Source organism: Miscanthus floridulus, chromosome 3 (assembly GCF_019320115.1).
Source record: "Miscanthus floridulus cultivar M001 chromosome 3, ASM1932011v1, whole genome shotgun sequence".
NCBI classification, from domain to species: Eukaryota; Viridiplantae; Streptophyta; class Magnoliopsida; order Poales; family Poaceae; genus Miscanthus; species Miscanthus floridulus.
The window spans coordinates 57250529-57273998 of NC_089582.1; the positions used below are offsets into that span (position 1 = coordinate 57250529).

At 48.4% G+C, this 23470-nt stretch overlaps 1 pseudogene; it reads right to left on the bottom strand.

The window, feature by feature from the left end:
- Window positions 1-384: 384 nt before the first annotated feature.
- LOC136541693 (probable cellulose synthase A catalytic subunit 3 [UDP-forming]) lies at window positions 385-5977 on the bottom strand (annotated as a pseudogene).
- Between the last annotated feature and the right edge of the window lie 17493 nt (window positions 5978-23470).

Genomic DNA, 23470 nt, shown 5'->3' on the forward strand with positions numbered 1-23470 from the left:
ATTATGTTTCCAATATGATTTTTATTGAAGAACTTCCCAATGACATCATTATGTTCCACAGTTCTACAGAAGAAATACCGAAGATGCTCTCATGGGACTATATTTGAATAAAGAGATCGGAGAGTCTCCAACATTTAAGGACATGAGTACAGACATGGCGCAAGATTGTTGCTCCCCGATCCTAAAATGTAGGATTAAAAAAATGAGACCCAAAGAGGGGCCTTGCTGGAGTTATTCAATACACATATAGAACCATAAAAAGATATTATATCGTTCGATAACCATATAGCATGGCATTATATTTTCTGTATCCATCACATTCAACCTTTCTATGAAAAATTTCACAAAACCAACTCCGACGATTACAGTACACGACAAAAAACAGGCACCTTTAAATACTTTAATTAACTATAGATTAATACTAATACTGTCTTTCTAGTATAGACGAACATGTAATGAACAAGCCCTTCCAATGAGCAGGCATACATAATTCGCTACATAAATACTGTGCAGGTTGCTCTGTTCCACTGGCAGATGCATATTCCTGCCTGCCTTTATTGAGAACCAAGTTTGTACACGGGAGCAGTACAGAATCAAAACACCTTGCTGTTCGGCTCGCCCGATCAGTTTTGCGCCCAAGTAATAAAGAATGCTGCACAATCAAACACCATATGCTGTATTCCACGGCCCAACTGCACAAGGATTGCCGCAGCCTCCATTTCCCCCAGTATATCTCAGATATTAGGTGGAGGTGCCACCATGGATCAAAAGAAATGCGAGACATTTCATGTCTCTTATCTACAAAGGGGACATTGTAAATATGGGGACAAACAACGGCAAAAATACTTCTTCAAGCATACGCGGATTGGGGGAGCTGATGTGCTGACATCCTAGTTGCAATCCAAACCACACTCCTCAAGAAGTGGACCATCATCCTTTGCAAGGAAAGGATCGATCCGAACCCAAAGGAGTGAGAAGATTGAAGCCAGCAGAATGGACCAGACGATGACAATTGTTGGTGTCCTGTTTTGCCTTCCAACCAAACCTTTGAGGAAGGGATACAGATGGACAATCACCCAAAATGCAAAGAAGAGCTTCCCAAAGAGGGGCCCCCATGACTCATATCCATTATTGATTGCATTGGAAACGCCAGCGACCACACCAATGAAGTTCAATAGGAGCAAAGTGGTAGGAGGTATCAATAAGGTAGTCCATTTGAATGTATACAGCTCTGAGAACTCCTCATCATCTCCACCCTTTGATGTCACAGTGAAGCTTGTATCAACACCAGCTATGACCTTGAGAAGTCCCTGGAACACAGCAAAGAGGTGCGAGGACACACCTCCAATGACCCAGAACTGCTCATTTCTCCACCAATCATCAATTCCAACACCACTCCATCTCATTTCTAGGATGCTTGTAGCAAAAATGCAAATAAAGAGTGACATGAACCACAGGCTGGCAACATTATTCAACTGCAGCAGATGAAACAGTGAACATAAGATCCAGGCATTCCACAAGCATACAAAACTATAATTGAATAAGCTTTTATTTACCTCTGGAGTGATAAATTTCCCTGTCAATAAACAGATGGCAGGCAATGTACAGTAAGCCAAGAGGGGAATAGATGTCCAAGGATACACGATGGAGTTGATGTAGGAAAATCTTTCCAGAAATTTCAGGCCACCACCATACCCATACCAAAGAGGGCAATGATTGCTGAAGAAGATTTCAATAGACCCAAGAGCCCAACGAAGCACCTGGTGAAGACGATCAGGAAAGATTCAGAGGTGCAGAACCTTTGAATGCAACCCGTTTAGGTATGCAGTAAATTGACCGCCAACCATGACAATGCATTTTGAAACCAGTTAGAATATCTTCTGTAACTGATCCATAGATCCAGCCAATCTGAAAAGAAAAATATCATATGATTAACTATGTAGTATATGTTTTGACTCATCAACCAATAACCACAAGCTCTAGACTTTACCTCTTTTCCCCAGTCTGTCTTGTCTTCATAACCACAACTAATGACATGTATAGCTTCTTTCAAAAGAGAAGCAGGACTTGCACTCTTCAAGGTTCCACCATTCTCGAGAAGTGTGGATGTAACAAAGACAGAAGACTGACCAAATTTCTTTTCTAATTTTTGTTGATTTACAATACCAGCTTTTTCATTCTCAGCTCCTACAGGGAACAGCATAGATAGAGATCACAATGAAGAAGTTTCAGGGGTTTCCCCTACTGTATTCCCCTCAAAAAAAACAATGGAGAAGTTTCAAGAATAACTCAAGTGCTTCTTTGAAAGCTCACAGTTACCTGGAGCAGCTTCATCAATTTCACCAAGAGCATATGCAGGGGATTGATTTTCTTCTTTCTTGAAAAATAATATTTTTTTCTTCTCCGTTTTTGGTTTGGTAGTCTTCTTCTTGTGCTTCCTATTACCAAAGCAGCAACAGCAAAAGCACCACTTCGGCCAGCAGTTGCAAGTCCTTGATGGTGGCTTCTTTGTTTTGGGGGCATCATAACCATACAATGCCTGCCTTCTAAACACACATCCAGTACCGACATAAATCGGACCCTGAATACCATCCAAACCTTTCATGTTGATCTGCACAACACAAATGTTAGTAAAACATTCATAAAGGAAAATATGTATCTCAGAAATGTGTAGACAACAGAACATCTCAGAAATATGAATGCCAAATCTTACATCGAAAAAGACAACATTCCTGTTAGCATATCGGTCATGGCGATCAATCCCATCAAATCTTTGAGGGAACTGTACATAGCAAACTTTCTTTCCTAGTAAAGGGTCCATCATAAAACACATTGCTTCCTTTATAGCCTTGGTGTTGTTGATGTAGTGATCACAATCCAAGTTTAACAAATATGGAGCATTTGTTAGTACAGCAGAGACTCGGACCTGTGATACAGACAAACAAAAGTAATTAAAAACCCATTGTATCCCATAGGTTATAGAAGACAGAAACAAATGATTCAAAGATGTAACAATTACCAATGCATTCATAGCACCAGCTTTCTTATGATGGTCATAGCCTGGTCGTTTCTCTCTTGAAACATAAACCAATCGTGGCAGTTCATTTCCCTCACAGTCAAGACCTCCACTTTGGCCAAGGAAGACCTATTTGTACAGAAGAATTAACTTCTCTTGTCTTGGTGATAAGAGACAGGAAAATAAATAGATGCTTGAAGCATGCCACAATAAGTACTACGTAGCAACAAACCATAAGGCTTACCTGAATCATTCCAGGATGATCACGAACATTGTTTCCAGGCCAGGGGGTTCCATCTTGCATTGTCCATCCTTCTTCAGGAACTTTCTGTGCTTTAGCAACCAAGGCATTGATTCTGACCTTGAATTCCTCATACTCCCTCTGAAAATAATCCAAACTTCGTTTAATTATCATACTCTTAACAAACAGGATAGCAGACAACACATTAAGAAAAGGACAAATAAGGCACCTTCATTGCTCTCCTCTCCCTAACAAAACTTGCTGCCACCTTGTCTTTCAAGTAGTCTATCTTCTGTTGGAAGTACCACTCTGGAGCGCGAGGTTCAATATTGTACCTTTTGCAGAAAGGAACCCATTTCTTTGCAAATTCAGATGTTTCAGATAATGCTTCAAACGTTAGCATTGCGGCACCATCATCAGAAACATAGCAAGAAACCTTATCAACTGGATAATCCACCGAAAGGATAGACAGAACAGTATTTGCTGTGACCAAAGGAGGTTCCTTCAAGGGATCAACTGTACTGACAAAAAAATCAATTGGAGCAAGTTGAGATGGCTGGCCTTCCTTGTCGAACCTATCCAGACAAGCAATTAGTCACAAAACAACAGGAAGAGAAGGCAAATATTAGCAGGTGGCAACAGCAACTAACCTCAGTGACAGCCGGTCTAGGTAAGTCTCTCTCTCAATAGGGAACCACTTTGGGAATTGATCAAGAATCCAAGACATGGCAAACCAGATTTCACAGATAACCGATATGAGCCACAAAGCAAATGCATCATGCACCGGATGCATCACTCGGTAGTGGAAGAAGAACCCCAAAACCACAAGCCGAATAATGATAATCATCCTATATGGATTGATCTGGCTCGATGGAATCGGAATTTTCCTGGACAGCGGTTGTCTTGCTTCATCCATTCTGGTAAAGAAAGAAAAAATCAGCTAAAAGTTAATACTTGGGTCTAGTAGCATGTAGCAAGAGAGGAGAAAAGATCTGCTTCTGGAAATATCAAATGGAAGGTGACGTGTAGTAAAGATACATGCAGGCAAACACGTTAAATTTTATAGAGCACATACTATACTGGCCTATCGTGCACTGCCATCCTTCAATCATGCAAACAAAGGCAAAATTAAAAAAAATATGAATCCACCAGTTTCTTTCGTTTTACTAAGAAAGTTGGAAGCGTTACTTTTTTTTTTGCGAGTGATAATTATGACAAAGGGAAATAAATGGTATCCTGAACAGAGCATGGACTATTTTAGAAATTAATTGGATGAATACATGCAACCAAATAGCATAAAACATTAAAGATACATAAAACTAACAGGGACCAAACACGTTTTGAGGGTCATACAGTGGTAGATCAGCATCGTCACCGTCATCACCACCACCGTCATTCCTCGTCTGGTGCGTCCTCTCCTGCCTCTGCTTCCAACTCTCCATCCGCTCCTTCCAAGCAACACTACCATATCCATATGCAGCAAGATCCTTGGATGGGTCCATAGACCTGGGTTGCACTGGAACACAACAACCGTTAATCAATTAAATTCAGGGCACCATGACCACAACTAAGTTTTGGCTGATGATCATCCAAATACACACCAGGTAAGCTGGGATCCGCATAAGGAAGCGGATGGATCCTCTTTCCCCCACCACCCATGAAAGAAGGCACCAGTGCGTGCTGCTCCGGTGGGATGTCATCGACCTGCAATCGCACCAGAAACAAGCAATTGAGCCATTGCTACACCAGTAACCCCACATACGGAGGTGGCAAGGGAACAGTGATACTTGGATTCTGCAGTACTAGTACCATCTGCCCGTTGGTGAGGAGTGGAACATTGGGGTTAAGCTGGAAAGGCTGTGGCACGCCATTAGGGTCACCTCCACGGCCGTAGCTCATGTGGCCGTAGAGCATGGACTCGGCCACAGACTGCGAGTCATGGCCGTTCCAGTTGAACTCGTTGTCAATGTCATCGACGCCGTCCTCCTCCTCAGTCACCGGTCACACGCTGGTAGCCTGCAAACAAAGTCCCGCACCGCACATCGGACGAGTTGAGTGAGCAATTGAGACTAGAGAAGAATCATCGAAAGCCGCGCCCCGAGTAATTCATCGGCGCCAGGGTGGAGCTGCATTTCGGTGGATGGAGTTGGGGACACCCACCCTTGAGGCGCTTGTATCGGGTCTTGCACTGGGGGCAGTTCTGCGTGCCCTCCCGGCGCTCGTACTCGTAGCAGTCCCGGCAGACGGGGAAGGCGCACTCGTTGCACGCCACGAAGGGATCCCCGCCGGGGGCAAGCCCGACGTCGTCGCCGCAAATCTGGCACCCCTGCCCGTTCTGCTCCCGCAGCGGCTTCGGCTGCACGCACATATAGAAACCAAAAAAATCAGCACCGTAACGCTCGCTCCTCTCGCAAGCCAGCCGGGAATTGAAGCTAGCGCGTACCCCGGGATCGCCGTCGCGGCGGATGACGACGAGCTCGTTGCGGTTGTAGGAGCCGGCCACCAGCCCGGCGCTCGCCTCCATCGCTTCCTCCCCTCCTCCGCCGCCGACGAAGGCGCAGGATACTGACCGGTAGCTCCTCTCACTCTAGCAGCAGATCTCCATCCGAGTGATTCTCACCGGGCGCCGCGCCGCGCCGCGCCGACGAAGAAGAGGAGAGGAGAGGAGAGGAGAGCAGGAATGCGTGCCAGCGGCGGGCGGCAGCGTCGGTGAGAGGGGAGGGGATTAGCGAGCGGGGGGGATTTTTAAAGAAAAATTGGGGCAGGAGGAGAGGAGTGTCGGTGGGCGCAGAAAAAAGGGGGGCCGAAAAGAAAAAGAAAAGACGGCCAGGGAAAGGGCCGCGCCAACTACTAGCGTTGAACTGAACAAATGGGATTATGGGAGGTAATTTTGGGATGAAAAGCGCTGCCAAAAGTTTTGCCGCGTCAAAAATCACAGGTGCCCAAGGCACATCATCAATCAAGGACTCAAACGACACATCGAGGTCAATCCGGAGAACAGAAACAAGCAAAAGGAGCGAGAGATGGATGCGTCTCACCTCAAGGGAACCATGACATGGATGGATGCCCATCCAGTGATTTCAAGCATCTCAGGCCCTTTTTAGTTTCCAAAAAATTTTACCTTCTACAACAAAAGAGCATGTTTGGACATATGTATAGAGTACTAAATGTAGACGAAAAAAAACTAATTGCACAGTTCTCGGCAAAATCACGAGACGAATCTTTTAAACCTAATTAGTTTATGAAAAGCCTTAAGTGCTACAGTAACCCCACATGTGCTAATGACCGCTTAATTAGTATTATTCGATTCGTCTCGCAGTTTCTTGATGGGTTCTGTAATTTATTTTTTTATTAGTATCCAAAAATCCGTCCCAACATCCTTCCGACACATCCGATGTGACACTCAAAAATTTTCACCTCCCCAACTAAACACACCCTTATTTTGGTTCATATTTAAGGAGGAAATCCGTCTTTCAAAAATTAATACGACAATGTTTGATTATTAATAATAACTACTAGCAAAATCTTATTGATTCGCATTGAGATATATCTAGAGGGATACTATTCAGCTACGATTACGAATGCCCGACAAAATAGTAGTCGGCGGTAGCGCCAAGATACGGTGACAACCAGGAACAAAGGGACAGCGGTAACGTAAGAATCCGATATCTTCTCCTTACAAAATATACATTGTTGATCTAAAATTTATATCTAGAAAAAATATATCACCGTCCTATATTTGTGACGAACCTGAGATAGAATAATAGTCGCTAGAAAATAAAAATCAAAAGATGACGATCGAGAAAAACATGGACATGAGCATTTTGTGATATATATATTCCTTGAGACATCTTCATTATTGATCTACAATTTAATTTAATATTTCACTATTTCTAACGCAGCACCAAATACATGTAAAATTGCTATGTTGTAGTTAAATGTGAAACCAGTAATCTAGAGTAGAAACTATAAATATAATCTTAATGTTTTATGCCCTATACGATCTCATTGACATGATACTATAAAAACATCATTCTGCTTGCAGTGATGAACATGGGACAACACCCCATCAGCACTAGGCTGAAAAATACCATGACGACCGAGGAAATTAAGGCTATAGTCAAATGTTAAAAACTTTTACCTGCTAACCCGGATAATACTGTCGGTGTTTCGAGTTACCACCGACAAGTAAATTTCTAATATCGTGCGTCTAGCTCGGATGATGTACTTAGAGGACATAAGGTTTATACTGGTTCGGGCAGAATGTCCCTACGTCCAGTTCATCGCTGCTGCTCATGTTACTAGCACCGAAAGTTTGTAGTAGGGGTTACAAATAGGTGAGAGAGAGACAGGCCCCAAGTCTCTGGTGGAAAGAATGAACGGGTGCTGAGAGCTCGGTCGCTGCTCAGCCGTGCACTCGTGTGTTTGTTATTTCATGGTTCGGGGTTCGATGGGTTCGCTGGTCAGATGCCCCTCATGGGACGCCCTGCTTTCTCTTTTATAGGTAAGAGAAAGCAGGGGTTACAGTGGAGGAAAAGAGAAGAACGAGAGAGAGCCGAATGCCTTTAGGATCGTCGGCCCTTCTTCTCCTTCATGCGAGTCCCGCCGACTCTGTAGATGTCAACAGGGGCGGCGCCATGTTGCGGCCTTGTCCATCACTGGCGCCATGTGCAGGCGTCATCTGCTGGTCATGGCGCTCCACTCCGCCTGGCGAACGTCGTGGTGAACTAACGCGCCTATCAGTGTTCGTATGAGGGTTAGGCAGAACAGTACCGGTACGCCCGACGCTGTTCTTGACGTGAATCCTCAGGTATGGCCCGTCGTGGCCGCGGGTTACATCGAGGCATGCTAGTCTCTTTCCTGGTGTCAGAGTTTTGACCTATGCCCATACGCCTGGACCTGGAGTGGTTGGCGGCGGTATGGGACCCCATCGGACGAGACGGAGCCCGCACCCGAGGGGTCGGGTGAGGCGGAGCGCAAACCCAAGGGTTGAGTGAGGCGGAGCCCACGGCCTCGGTGTCGAGCGAGGCCGGAGCCCGCGGACCTTGAAGTATGGCGAGGCGAGCCCTCCCCAGAGGGGCGAGGAGCCTTGCGACTTTGGGGTCGGCGAGGCGGAGCCCGTGGACTTGGGGTCAGGCGAGGCGGAGCCCACGGCTTCGATGCAGGCGAGACAGAGCCCGCGCACCTAGGGGGCGGTTGGAGTCGATAGTCTCGCTCTTGACTGCTCAGATGAATTAATAGTTGACTGATCATTAGTCTCTTCCTCTTTGGGTACCCTAGTATTGGTCCGACAGTAGCCCCCATGCCTGCGGAGGAGTAGAATACTCCTTCAGGAGGCTTTTCTGAACGGGAGGACTCTAGGGGCCTTAGCCTTCTTTTGTCGCCCACGGCATGACCTGGGGACGGTGATTCTCTTTCATCGAAGATCGGACTCCTTGGGGTATAGCCTGAGATTTGGTGGGTCAGAAAAAGGTCTTTCCTGATTTCGACCACTATGGGGGTCTGTCAGTTCTGCGGCCGTGCATTCGACCTTCGTGCAAGTCCAACTTTCCCCAAGCCCCTACCCATAGCAGGGGCCCGGTCGAGGATCAGCTCATCTTTGTGATTGTCTTCCCTCGAGCATTTTTTCTGATAAAAACGGAGGGGCTGAGCCATGCCATGATTTTCCTCTATAGACGAATCATGGTGCTCGCCGAGTTATTAATGGGCTAGTCTGAATGGGGCCCTGGCATCCCATTCGTGGGGATCCGACTTGGGTTAGCTTGGTGACCGACTCCAGATTCTTCACGGTCAATCCATATAGTTCTCAGGTTCGTTCGACCGGTCTCGAGGGCTCTGTGCCTTTCTTCAAGGAAAAACCATGGATCATATCCGGTTGAGACTCGAACGTGGGCCAGGATGCCCGCAACGCTCGTGCACCTAGGTACTGGCCGCTAGCGGGCCCATCCCTTTCCACCCTCACTCTAAAGATGCCCAGAGCGGTTGTTGAACCCATCGGTGGGCCAACCTTCAAACTCTTGGGCCTAGACGTGCCGTAGGAGTGTTTTTAGCTCCGTATCCCCTTTTACCTATGATGGGTCCGTGGCCCGTTCGGGAAGGCGAAACGTCCAGTGAGTTTTCTAAGGGAATAGACATAGGTTGCGTGCACATGTCCCATGGTGAGACATGGTGGCAGGTCGTGGTAGCCATAGAGATCTAGGCGGACGGTTGGTTTCCTTGCACCCATCGCCCCTATAAAACCAAAGGGCTAGCCCTCTAAGGTTTCATACGCATGCTTACATCCTTGCCTCCACAGCCACGCCACACCGCCCACCGCTTAGGTTTCCTGTCTCTGCATCTCTACTGCTGTTGAGCTCGTATCCATCTGCTCCCATCTCTAATGGATCCATGGTGCTGTTCCTAACATCACCTTCCAGCGTATGGAGGGCCTCGTCCGTCATGGTCTTCTCCACGCGCGGACCTCGGTCGAGGAGTGGCTGCTACCGGGCTGATGAGGATTTGCCATCGCTGCCCGATCGGCTATGTGGTGTCGTTCGCCCACTTCCACGAGCGTGGCCTCGCGACCCTCGCCCACAAATTTCTTCGAGGCTGATGCACTACTACAAGATTGAGTTGCAGCATCTCAATCCCAACGAGATCCAGCATATGGCGGTGTTCGTCGTGCTATGCGAGGGATTCCAGGGGATCAGCCCCGCTTCGACTTGTGGAGGCACTTCTTTGTTGTCAACCTCCAGAAGAAGAGGGAGAAAAGTGGCAGGCAGGAGCTGCACATGCCGAGGTGGTGTGCCGGTATCCAACTTCAGAACAATGGGTCGGTGAGTACCCGTCCATGTGGCTTTCGACGTCCAACAAAGGGTGGCATTCGCAGTGGTTCTACCTCAAGAATGACACCGCTGCCCCTCTGTCGGAGTTCACTAGCCGCCTGATCGAAGAGGCCCTAGCATCATGGAGGAAGTGGGGCATCTCGGATAAGGACAAGAAGAAGATCTGAGATCACATCGCTGCCATTGAAATCTTGAAGGAGAACAGATTGAAGGGGTCGGGCATCATTGGGGTTTACCATGCAAGGAGGGTGGCGCCATTGATGATGCATGCGCTCCCGCTATATGCGATGGCCCCCGAGGCCTCGTTTGACGGAATGGCGCTCGTCGAGGGGACGCTCCCCAACTTTGAGATCACGCAACGCATCAAGAAGGTGATGGAGCCTTTGTGGGATGATGCGGGTGCTGCCCTTGACTTCGTCTACCCGGTGCCGGGGCATCCTCCAATGCGCCCGGAGTCGGGCTACATCGTCTTCGTAAGTTCCCCTTTCCCTTGCCTTTCGTTCAATTGATTTCCTGACCCTTGATACTAACTTTGAGAGGGGCAGGACCAGCCGAGGGATCTCATCCTCATGGATCACTCGATGCCGTTGTCGAGGGATTCGACCATGAGGATGGCAAATCGCATCGAGGGCGAGCGGCTAAGGAAGGCGAAGGAGGACAAGAAGAGGAAGAAGTAGCAGAAGCTGCAGGCGTCGGAATGAGGGGAGGACACTGACAGTGATGACGATGATGACAATGGAGACAATGACGAGGTAGCCAACGATATTGAGTGGACAACCTTGAGAGCGAGGATGCACTGACAGGTATCGGTTCATCTTGCAGGCATCAGGGCCCTTCCCATTCCATGGAGGGGAGGGTACGTCTGGGGAGCCAATGGAGGTGGGCCATACCGTTGGCCTACCCTAGGAGCCAACAGGGGTGGGCGGTTCTACCGTCGCGCCTAAGGTGCCAGCAGGAGGTGGGTGGCTCCGTCGTCGTGCCCCATGAACCAAGGGGAGTGAGCCTCTCTACCTAGGAGCATGAGGCAGGCTCGAAATGGCCTCGTTTCGACGAGGCAGAGCAAAGGTCAGGGGGTTCACCCCCTAAATGCATCTGCCGCCTGACGGCACTTAGGTGAGTTGTCAGTTCCTCTGTTTTTCCTATTTTAGTCGGATTTCATCATGACTTATGCTTTTTGTCTCATGCAACGTCAACAGGCAATGTAATCCTTTGGCGTTGGCACCAAAGAAGAGCGTCATCCTCTAATTGAGACAATAGTCGTCAGTTGGTGCCATGCCTATTTTGGGTAAGAGCGGCGCTAGTGTGACTGCGTCGTCGGTCGGTCAGGTGCTGGCCATAGTTGTGCCTGTGCCCTCGGCGGGATGGGCGGAAGCGGGGGCTCAAGGGGCACCTTCGGAGGTCGCAGAGCAGCCAGTGATGGCCGTGATACCGCTGCCAACGGTGGGACAGATGGGGCTACCAACCGTGCTTGTGGCACCAACAGCAGCAGGCGTGAAACAGTCGGTCATGACCCCATCGACATAGGTGGAGGTGGTGGCGGCCGTGATAGATGGGTCACAGCCGAGTGCAACCGTAGCAGCACCTAAGGCACCAGCGTGACCCGTGCCATTGGTGGCCCAAGCGATGGCGCCTGGCATGGATCGAACAAAGGGGGGACATGACCAAGGGGTCCCCGGGAGTCATGGTGCTAGGAGAGGGGTCGGCGTCCACACCACTGACTACTTCCGTCACTAGAGAGGGCGTCTTGGTGAGGACGTCACGGCGAGAGGGGTCGACGATGCTTGGAGCCGGCAGGGAGTCATCCCTTAGCCCTAACATCAGGTGGGTCAGTGGCTCGCCTACGCGGGGCGAGCCCCTGCTCTAGAGGACGAATTCTGTAGGATCCGGCGTCGATGCTTTTCACCCTTGATGACGCTATCGAGAGCATGGAGCAGGAGAGCCTCGACATGGGGATCACGTCCATGCTCGAGAGCCTTGACATTGTTGTTCCCTCCGAGCCGGGTATTTGTTTCATCCCTGCTTCTTGCCTTTATCTTCCTTTTTCTATTATTTGTATCCTTTCATCATCTTCCTGTAGTCCCTCATAGCTCATAGCTAGGGGAAGTCTTGGTTCCTTCATCAACTAGAAGGAGACCTAGGACCGCCTCATCGAGGAGGCTCGGCTATGCGGGGAGGTGACCACTCAGCCTGTTTCCACCCTAGCGAAGGGTGGCTTGAACTAACTCCCCTCACCGAGGAGGCAACCAATCTTTAGTCATGGGTGGCCGAGGCCCGTTGGGATGCTAACGAGGCCAAGAAGTCATTCGAGGCCCTATCGGTGAGGTCACGGAAGGATGAAGAGGAAGCCGCTAGGGTCGGGAAGGAGCGGGATGAGCTGCTCTGGAGGGACACCAAGACCCGCTAGCGAATCCTTGACTGTCTAGGTGAGGTTGAGAAGGAAAGAGATTTGAAGCTAGGGGCCGAGGAGAAGCTCATGGCCCTAGAGAAGAGGGTGAGCCTGGATGCCGCGGCGATCACTCGGTTGCACAAAGAGCGGGATGAGCTACTCTAAACCACGGAGAGGCACTGCTTGAAACATGGCATGGCTCACAAGGAGAGCGACCAGGCTTTCTAAGAGCATGACCAGGCCTACCAAGAGCGCGATGATGCGTAGCAGAAGGTCGGCTCCCTCCAGGCCAAGCTCAAAAGCGTGACAACCCAGAAGCTAGAGGCCGAGAGAGTTTCTGTCGGGCTGGCTATGGACCTCACTGAGGTGAGGAGGAATGTTCAGGTGGAGAGTGACGAGCTCAATATCCTGAGCGCTGCCCTCAGAGTGATCTGCGACGACCTTGAGGTGGTGCGGTCGAAGGGGACCAGTTCACTCGCGGCTCGTGCCATCGAGATCATGGCTCGGGTGCACCAGCTCTAGAGGAATACTCTTCGCACTGAGTCAATCAGTCCTTCGCGATGGTTCGTTCTCAATATGGAGATAGCATCGACCTAGAGACGATGAGCCACGGCTACGCGCTTGGCTATGAAGTCCACGAGCTGGAGGAGATGGAAGTGGCGGTGGCTCCCCTTTTGTAGGTCCTAGCGGACAAGATAGAACACATAGTTCTCCCTTGGAGGGGCTAGTTAGTTATATAGGTCGGATGATTATTTTTGTAATAATTGGACAAGTTCTGACCCCTGTGTTTTGTTCAAACAAGTCTATTTTTTTATTTTGGTGTGAACAAATTTGTTTTTTCTCCCTTTTTATGTGTGAAAAGGGGTTAATGCATTTCGACCCTTCCGTTTGTTAAGACCATAGAGCTTAGGGTATGGGTGAACAAACTTTGATCACACTGGTGAGCAAGAGTGTCGTAGCCACTAGGGCATAGGTTTCTTGCAGTCCAACCAGCCTTACTCAGTCGTTCGTTTCCGCAAACCTTGCCACTAGGTTTTTTAACATGAGGAAGGGGTCGGGCACGATGATTGTTTCAGAAAGGGTATATATATACCCCTATTAGCCCCCGAGTGAGACCTAGCCCCTTACCGTTACTGGGGTTGGGTGTCACTAAAGATCGAGGAGAGGATAGTGAAACTAGTAGGAGAAAGCGTCTCTTGTTTTAGAAATGTCATTCTTAGTTTTCATACGTACCCCTCCCTAGGATTTGAGCCATCGTTCTATGACTGCGCATTTGATTTCCTTGCGAGTCCAACTTTCCTCGAGCCCTCGCGCGTAGCGAGGGTCCAGTCGAGGGTCGGCTTATCTTTGTGATCATCACCCCGTCCGCTGGTTTTCTCAACCGGAGAGGTTGAGCTAACGTTAGTTGCCTTGATGGCTTGAGTGACGTGCTCGGTGAGCTCATTAACAGGTATGTCCGAGTGGAATCCATGTCCATCGTTCGTGATGGGGTCAGCATAGCCCTCATGTGGCATTCCACTGCTCCTTAACTCGCCTCCCGGCAGATGCCTGAGTCATTCCGAAGACCGACTCAGGTGGCCCGCTAGCCTCCCCTCGATGAAGATTCTATGGGCTTGGCTCAAGGTTAGGATCGGATGAGAAGGTTGAGATGACCCTGTCCGCTTCTAAGCGAGTCAGGCGAAGGCCGTTGGGGCTCATCTGCGTTTTCTCCCCTAGCTCTGTTTGACACGAGGTGGCCTCGAGCCATTCGTAGGCCGGCCTTTGAACCCTGATCAGTTGGATTCCTGAGTTAGGGTCAGGCGGCTCGAGCCCCTAAGCCCTATTGGGCTAGGTAGAGGTCGGCTGAGTTTTATGCGTCACCCCATCCACGGTTTCCGCAACCAAAGGGATTGAGCTAACAATACTTACCTCGATGGCTTGAGTGTCGTGGTCGGCGAGCTCGCTAACGGGCATGTCCGAGTGGAATCTAGGTCCATCATTCATGATGGGTTTGGCATAGCCCTCATATGGCATTCCACTGCTCCTTAACCCGCCACCCGGGAGATGCCCGAGTCGCTCCAGAGACTGACTCAGGTGGCCCATTGGCCTCTCCTCGATGGAGATTCTATAGGCTTGGCTCGGGTTAGGATCGAACAAGAAGGTTGAGATGACCCTATCTGCTTCTGAGCAGGTCAAGCAAGGGCCGCTGGGGCTTATCTGCATTTTCTCCCCTGGCTCTGTTTGATGCGAGGCGGTCTCGAGCCCTTTGTGGGCCGACCTTCGAACCACGATCGGTCGCCACTCATATCGAATGAGACGACTACCGCTTCATGACATGATGCAAAGTGTTGTGATGCAATAATTGCATATGCGATGCTTGGATGTATGGGATGAATGTATGAATGCATACATGAGAATGGATAAATGAATGCTCATGCACTGGAAAAGTAAAGTGGGGGTTGGTAAAGTTACCTCGCCAGCTCGATTGATGGGTTTGGGGAGCTCTTACAGGATATGTTCGAGTGAAATCCGGGTCCATCGTTTGTGATGGAGTCAGCCTAACCCACGTGGGGTATCCTGCTGCTCCCTACATGTCTCTCGGCAGCGGCTCTTGACTGCTCAGATGAATTAATGTTGACGATCATTAGCCTCTCCTCTTTGGGTACCCTAGTATTGCCCCCCGACAAATACTAACTCAATCTTATTGATTCGTGTCTATTCCTTGTGGTATATCTAGAGGGATATTCTAGGTTGCGATGAAAAATGCTAGATAAAATATTTGTCAGCGCTATAGCACCACGAGTCCACGACATGGCGATAGCTGAGAGGAGAACAAAACCACTCTCTTTTGAAATGTTCATTGTTAATTAAAGATTATCTGAAAATCTTGTTATTATAAAGTAGTGACGAATGCGATATAAAATAGCAGTCATCCAAAAAAAAAGAACAAAAAAGAATAAGTACATGACCATCTCATATTTTGCCTTTTCGCTGTGCACCAAATTACCATGTTGTACTTATTTGTCAAAAACTTTGACCACCAACCTAATGTAGAAACTAATAGCTCGATCTTAATAATTCATTCCCCTCAGTGATATAAAAAAATATTACTTGTTTCGTGGGTTGTTTGGATGGAAGCGTAAACTTTCCTAGCACAGACATCAGGCGTCCAATTTTGGACACCTGGAGCTAGGGTGTGTTGCCGGTATTGCCTGGGAGGCTTTCATCCGAACAAGCCCGTAGTAATCAATATGGGATAATATACTAGTAAGCAGTAAGCACCAAAGTTGAAAATACCATAACAGCTTGGGGCAATTAAGGTTATTATTGGCACTCATTATTCATTGAAATTTATATATTTTTCGAAATGTTGAGCGCTACTCCAAGATTTAATGTTTCACCACTACTAACTCTACTCCTTATATATATAGATGTGCCATTATAATGCTGTAGTCAAATATTTGAAAATCTTACCATTGACTTGGGCCATAAACTACTAACTCGGTTTTTTTTTTATTCTGGCCCTATGCCCTGTGGCATATTTTGAGGGATATTAGTAGGCCGCAATGACAAATGTTGGACAAAATAGTAGCCAGCGCTAGCAGCAAGATAGGCACCATATCTACGTAGAACAATACCAATAGCGAAGCATCCCATATCTATTTCATTCGAAATGTTCATAGTTGACCTAAGACTCATATTAAATAACCATTTGGCTGTACTGACGAATGCGAGATAAAATAGTAGTCACTAGAAAAATAAAAAAAATCCAGAAAAATGAGGACACGAGCTTACATATCCATTCCTTAATATTTATTTTTGCTAATATTTTTTTTAGCATATTTATTTTTGTTAATCTGTAATTTAATGTTTTACCATTTCTCACTTTGCACCAAATATATGTTACCTTACCATGTTGTAGAATGTCAAAAACTTTGACAACAGAATAGAGTAGTAATAACTGAATCTTAATTATTCATGCCCTATACGTCATCGGTATACTAGAAATATTACTTGTTTGCAGTGACAAACATGGGAAAAATAGTAGTTAACACTAGTTTTGAAAAATATCATGACAACTGGGGTAGTTAAGGGGTCATTGTTCATTGAGTTTTCTATTTCTTTCGAAATGTTGATGTTAATATATCCAAGATTTAATGTTTCACCACTAGTAACTCTGCTGAAAATAGATGTCAAATTATAATTCTATAGTCAAATATTAAAACTTCTCCACTAACCTAGACTAAAAACTACTAGCTCCATCCTATTGATTCATACTCTATACATCTATCCGTGATATGCTACAAAAATATTACTTCTCTGTGTGATTAATGTAGGACAAAATAGTAGGCATCATCACTTAATATCATGACAACTTGAAACAAGGGGGGGGGGGGGGGGGGGGGGGGGCAATAGCACCCCATATTTACTATGGTTTCTATTTCTTTTGAAATCTTCATTGCTTATTATCTAGGAGTATCATTTAGTGTTTCACCATTACTAATCATGGCCCCCATTCCCATATAGGTGTTGCATTGTCATGTTGTAGTTAAGCGTAAAAAACTCTGACTACTTTCATTCATTGTTATTGATGAATTCAGTAGCTATACCCTAGTGATATACCTAGAAAAATATTATTAGGGCACAGTGACAACTACAGGAAAAACTGATTACTTTCACTCAATGTTGTTATAAATACGCTTGTGATCACTACTACACAAAATCTTTTGCGAGGCGTTTTCAAATTGGCCTCGGAGGCGGGAGGGCCGGCTGCCCGCCTCGGTTATTCGTGGCAGGGCAGCCGGCCCAGCAAACGCCTCGGTTAATGCTTAACCAAGGCGGGCAACGTAATGGAACCGCCTCGGTTAATACATCAATCGAGGCGGTCACCTTAAAACAACCGCCTCGGTTAATCGTTATATACCGAGGCAGGCGTGTTAGGTTGCCCGGCAACCGCCTCCAGAAATAGTGGCCCAATAGGCAGTCCATCTCGGCCCAATACCACGCTCGTTATATATATGGAGAGTTAGGGTTAGGGTTTCATTCTCATTTTTCCATCTCTCTCAGTCCTCCCTCCCTCTCAGCGCACCCGACTCCTCCCTCTGCGTGCGGCAAGGTCGGCTACTCCCTCTCTCTCCCATGGCCACGCCAGCTCCTCCCTCTCTCCAGATGTGGCAGCGGCGGTGGCCTCGCGCACGGGCTCGGTGGCGGCGGCGGCGGCAGGAGCCACGTGCGCGGGCCCGGAGGAGGCGGCGGCAGCCCTCGCGTTCGCACGCCGGCGGCAGCAGCGCCCCTCTCCTTGGAGCTCCTACGGAGTGGATCGACCTTCCCCAACGTGGATCCAGCCTTCCCAGATGCGGATCCGGCCTTCCTTGGTGCGGATCGAACTTCCCCGGCGTGGATCCAGCCTTCCCTGACCCCGATGTGGATCCGGCCTTCTCCGGCGTGGGTCGACCTTCCCTAGCGCGGATCGACCTCCTCCGGCGCGGATCCGGTGAGGATCGACCTTCTCCGGCGCGGATCCCTACTCCTGCGTGCGGCACGACGGGCGATGGCGTGGCTAGATCCGACTACTGGGCTGGGAACGGGCTCACCGGCGGGCTCAGGAACGGGCTCGCCAGTGGACTCGGGGATTTTTTGTGTTTTTTTTAATCGATTAACCGAGGCGGTTGGCCAATCGCCTCCGTTAGGGCCCGATTAACCGTGACCTTTCGACGGAGGCGGTTGGCTTGCCCGCCTCGGTTAAGCCATTTTGCCCGCCTCGGTTAAGTTTCTTGTAGTAGTGGATATACCCTAATGCATTCAAAATCTCGGTTTTACTTTCAAAACCTCCGTCCTGAAGTAGAGTGTATTTTGACTTTTAAAATTTTTACTGCAACAAAGTGCATTTTATTTTATTATGAATATAATGCATTTTATATAATGACTATGCCTAGATTTGGCAAAATTTGTTTAAGAAAACCATAATTTGAGAAGAAACTCTTTAATTGAATATAATCCATGGGTACATGCGTTATTTGAGTGTTCTTTAAAGTTGTCTTGAAACCTTAGAATGCACTATATTGAATATTTTGAAAAAATAATGTTGATTCGTGATACAAGCATTCATGCATCATGATTGACCCCAACCCTACATTCCCTGCAGGAAACCATAATAGTAGTACGTGCAGTATCCTATGGAGGGAGGGAGAGAATATCCGCAATAAGGACACGTTCAGCAGCCTGTTTATTTGACTGGGCTTGTTCGTCGTTGGATCGTGAAGAAGTATTGCTGGCTGGTTTGGTGTGAGAGAAAAATATTGTTCCAGCTGGAAATTTACGATAGTTTACGATGGAATAATCCCAGCCGAACATGCTCCAGATTTATCCTCCTTTTTTTCCGGCGCGCTAATTTTCTTTGGTAGCAGGAAATAGTAACGCGATAATGAATGCCTCACGGCAAATGCGGAAGCATGAGGAGGGCGCCAGCAGTAGGAAATATAAAATTTGTTTAGCCACCCACACTGGTATTAGCATCGGTATTGGTAGTAGTAGTAGTTGGGTGGCCTATATATGGAGAACAAGTGGTAGATGCATGCATAGATATACATACATAGGCCAGAGTGGCTGCTGGCGCCCAATCATGGCTGCAGAATTGAGAAACAAGCGGAAAGATACGTGAAGTGTCGGTCGGTCAGTCGGTGGGTCATGTAACCACCACGCAACCCAGCTGCACACGCGAGCGACACCCCGAGGAGGATCAGACGCCAAGAGAAAGAAAAGCTAGCAGCTCACTCCCACTCCCACTACCAGCACACCCCCCTCCAAAAAAAAAAGCGTGTGTGTGTGTGTGGTGGTTACCCGGAATAATTAGCAACGTAACCGCCGTGTTGATCCATCGATGTCTCACGAGCGGATCGAGCGACCCAAGTCGATCAGCAGACGGCAGGTAGAGATCGAGCGAGGCCGCCCGGGATCCATCGTCCATGATGATGACGGAGGAGTGCGATGAGAGGAACGCACGAACCAACGGGCGGTGGTGGTGACCCCTCCGGGCTCCGGCTAGCTGATAGCCTGATATATCATGACAAAGCGCGGGCGGTAGGTGACGGGTCCCTCGTGTTGATCTCTTCTTCGTTTTCGTGGGCAGCGAGCGCCACGTTTTCTTTCTGACGATGTTTGATGTCATTGGGTTTCTTCTTTTCTTCTTCTGAGAGGAAAATTAAAGACCGATAAAGCTCCTTTGTTTTGTTTTTTTTGGGTTTCTGATGAAGAAAATGGTATTTATGCCAAGAGATCCTGAGAAGGCCCTATAATTCAAGTTCAACAACTACAAGTGAGCAGAGCAGGGGTTGTGTGACTTGTGACAGAACGTCCGACAGACTCAACGGTTGTTATAATGAAAGTGTGTCCCTCTCTATATCAGAGACGTGAGCGACCGAGGAAACGGGATTATATATGGACGGCAGGCGGGGTTGGGTCTTGGGTGGGGTTCACTCTTATTGGAGATATACTCCGAGCTAGTAATTGCCTGTTTTGCTTGCAATTTAAAAATGTTTGCACGATGTGATCCCCACACCAACCGGCTGGCCGACTAACTAGACTAGACTGGGCCAAACTGTTACGTGTACATCGCACGCTGCTACAGTGCTTGATTGGTCGGGGATTTATTGCGACGAATTATTATGGAGGGGGTTCAGGTGGTGGCCAAAAAATCCCTGATTTTATTTTGCCCTCTGCTTCACTTGGCTCGTGCAATAAACGAACAGCACTAACTGATGATATCGCACGCTGCCTTCAAGTACATGTTCGGCTAGAGCTAGCTAGCCTTGTTTGTTTTCTAGTTGCAGCTGATATATAGAATAATAATAATGGCATGAGCATCTGGAAACCGGAAAATAATAATCGTTTCTGTTACGTTAGTACCATCGCATATTTAGAGGGTGTTTGGGACTGCTCCACAAACTCTGCTCTATAAACTTCACCGAGCTCAAAAAAACTAGAGTTTGTAGAGTATCTTTTTAGGTGCTCTCACAACTCCACCCTTTTTCCTCGAGCAGAGTGCGTGTAGCTGAAACCATTTGACTAAAAAACGTGGAGCGGAGCTGAAAAACATGGAGCGGAGCAGTCCCAAACACCCCCTTAGGCCCCGTTTGGCAGGGCTTCACTTCACTAGTGAAGTCATTTTTTTTTTGGCTTCAGCTCCACGAACAGTTCCACCGGTGGAGCTGAAGCGGTTTTGATAAACCGTTTGGCAAAATAGCTTCCCTGTGAGAGCATATTTTTAGGGGCCTGGAGGAGGAGCCGGGAGAAGCCACTTTTTTTTGGCTCCATCCCACCCCAAATCACTGTGAGAGCATGTTTTTAGGGCTTCACAAGTGAAGCTATTTTACTTTACCCCGTTTAGTAGAAAACGGCTCCAAACAGCTCCTGAAGCCGGTGAAGAAGCCCTGCCAAATGGGACCTTAATTTAATTTAATCTGTTTTCGGTGCAGCCTGGTACTTCTAATCGCATATCTGTTCACCATCACCAATTATAAGCATATTTGGTCACATCTTTCTGTTTTAGAGCCTCTTTAAATATTTCAGATTGTTCAGTCGTCCCAGTTCTGGCCCTGAAGCTCTATTTCAGTTAGTTAGACTGTCAAGACTCGCTGAACAGGAGGCATAGTTGGAGTAGTATTCACCGGACAAGTAGCCGTTCTCTCTACAGCCACACGCTCTCTCACAAGAAGGACTGGCCGACACTTTGCCCTTCTCGCGAGTCCTCTCTCGCTCCCACCCTCAGCCTCAATCATCAGAGTGTGGGCTACTATAATACGCTCTTCTTAATACTAGTCCCGTAATACAATATATAATGTTGCTTTGGAAGATGGTGACATTCAACCTGCACTATGAACTAAGCAGGTTTTCTCAAAATAACGGTTTACAGTCCATGCACACTGTTGTTCAGTACTGATCTGAATTCTCAAACTCCAAAAACTTATCCGATCCGCGCTTATTCTGAGGCTGGATTTTCATCAGAATATAAAAAGCTGTGGCAGTGTCGCACAGGCTGTAGTGGACCCTGAAGCACGCCTGGAAGCAAGGCACCCCGAAGCAAAGCTGCTCTGTCGATTTCCCCCGGTCCGCAAAATTATAAAGCTTGAGAGAGGACTGCGCGCACATGTGTTGCCAGTTGCCACATGCTTTGCAGCATCACCCCAAACAAACATGTGATCCATATCCTCTCTCCATAAGCTTAGAGGAACTGTGCATTTGTTCTCCAGCATGGTGCATGTACTCTACAGGACAGATCTCAAGGATGCAATAATGCAACAGGAGGTCAGGAATGTGGTGCAAACGGAGGTCTGCTTTTGGTGAGGAGACAGCAGAGTCATCGTGCTGCTGCTCTTCCGATCCTCTGCTGTCAAACGGCACCCCCTCCAGCAACCTCTCCCACCTCCCCCCGCGAACCCCCTCCAACCAGCCAAGCACGGGCTCGGTTGGGAACCGGCCCCTGGCCTCCTCCCCACCGGCACCACCGGCGGCATCAGTCGACGCCGACGCCGACGCCGGCGCCGCCTCCACCTCGCCCCCCTTCTCCCCCACCCTAGATCTACCTCGTCCTCCCACTCCTCGGCCGCCCGTGGGCGCAGGTGCGCCGCCGCTGCTGCCGCCCACGTCGATCTCCCGGGCACCACCTGCGGCGGCCACCCTTCCACCGACGGCTGCCTCTCCTGCGTCGGATCCCGACAACGATGACGCCAGCGAGGGCCAAGCGGGATCTGGCGCTGGTTCCGGGGGGATGGAGGCACTCTGCTCCCCCAGCCCTCCCCCAGCCCGCCAGCCACCGCCCCGGCATCGGCGGCCACTAAAAGCTCTAGTTTAGTTTTGGTTAATTTATGAAACCCTAAGTGCTAACCTAGTATATCAAAGTGATTATGAGATAGGTAGCATTACTCCAAGTAATGAAGCAATGATGAAGATCATGATGGTGGTGATGGCATGGTGATGATCAAATGCTTGAACTTGGAAAAGAAGAAAGAGAAAAACAAAAGGCTCAAGGCAAAGATATCAATAGTAGGAGCCATTTAGTTTTAAGTGATCGAGACACTTAGCGAGTGTGATCACATTTAGGATTGATAGCCGTACTATTAAGAGGGGTGAAACTCGTATCGAAATGCGGTTATCAAAGTGCCACTAGATGCTCTAACTCATTGCATATGCATTTAGGATCTAGTGGAGTGCTAACACCCTTGAAAATATTTGTGAAAATATGCTAACACATGTGCACAAGGTGATACACTTGGTGATTGTCACATTTGAGCAAGGGTTAGGAACTTCACCGGCGGAGTGTCCGCCTGTAGAGTGTGGACAGTCCGACGGTGCCACCGGCGCCCTAGACAGAAAAGACGGAGGTCACTGTAAGTGACCGGACGCTGGCCTCGGTTGGACCGGCGCGTCCGGTCAGGTGAAGCATGAAGACGCTGGCGTCGGTCTCTGACCGGACGCTGGGTCACTTAGTGATCGGACGCTGGAAGGTTACGTCCGGTCCTACTGACGTGGCAGCGCACATGGGAGTTGCGGTGTGACCGGACGCTGGGTGTGTCCGGTCGAGCATGACCGGACGCGTCCGGTCGTAAAAAGTCATCTCTGGATGCTTACTGGAAACGACCGGACACTGGGGTTCAGCGTCCGGTCACTTTGAGCTGCTGTGTTCGGTCATCTCTTGACCGTTGAGATCGGGCGACCAACATTTGAAGAGAGAGGACATGTGGCACGCATCGCATGACTGGACGCTGAGGTCCAGCGTCCAGTCGTTTTGACCGGAGCGTCCAGTCACCCTATGTTGTGCCCAGTGACGGGGTACAACGGCTCTATTTTGTGGGGGCTTCTATTTAAGCCCTATGACCGGCTCAAGCTCACTCTCTTGGCCATTTGCATTGACATAGCATCCTTGTGAGCTTGTCAAAAGTCCTCCCACTCATCTCCATCATTGATCCATCATCATTGTGAGATTGGAAGAGAATCCAAGTGCATTGCTTGACTGATTGCATCTAGAG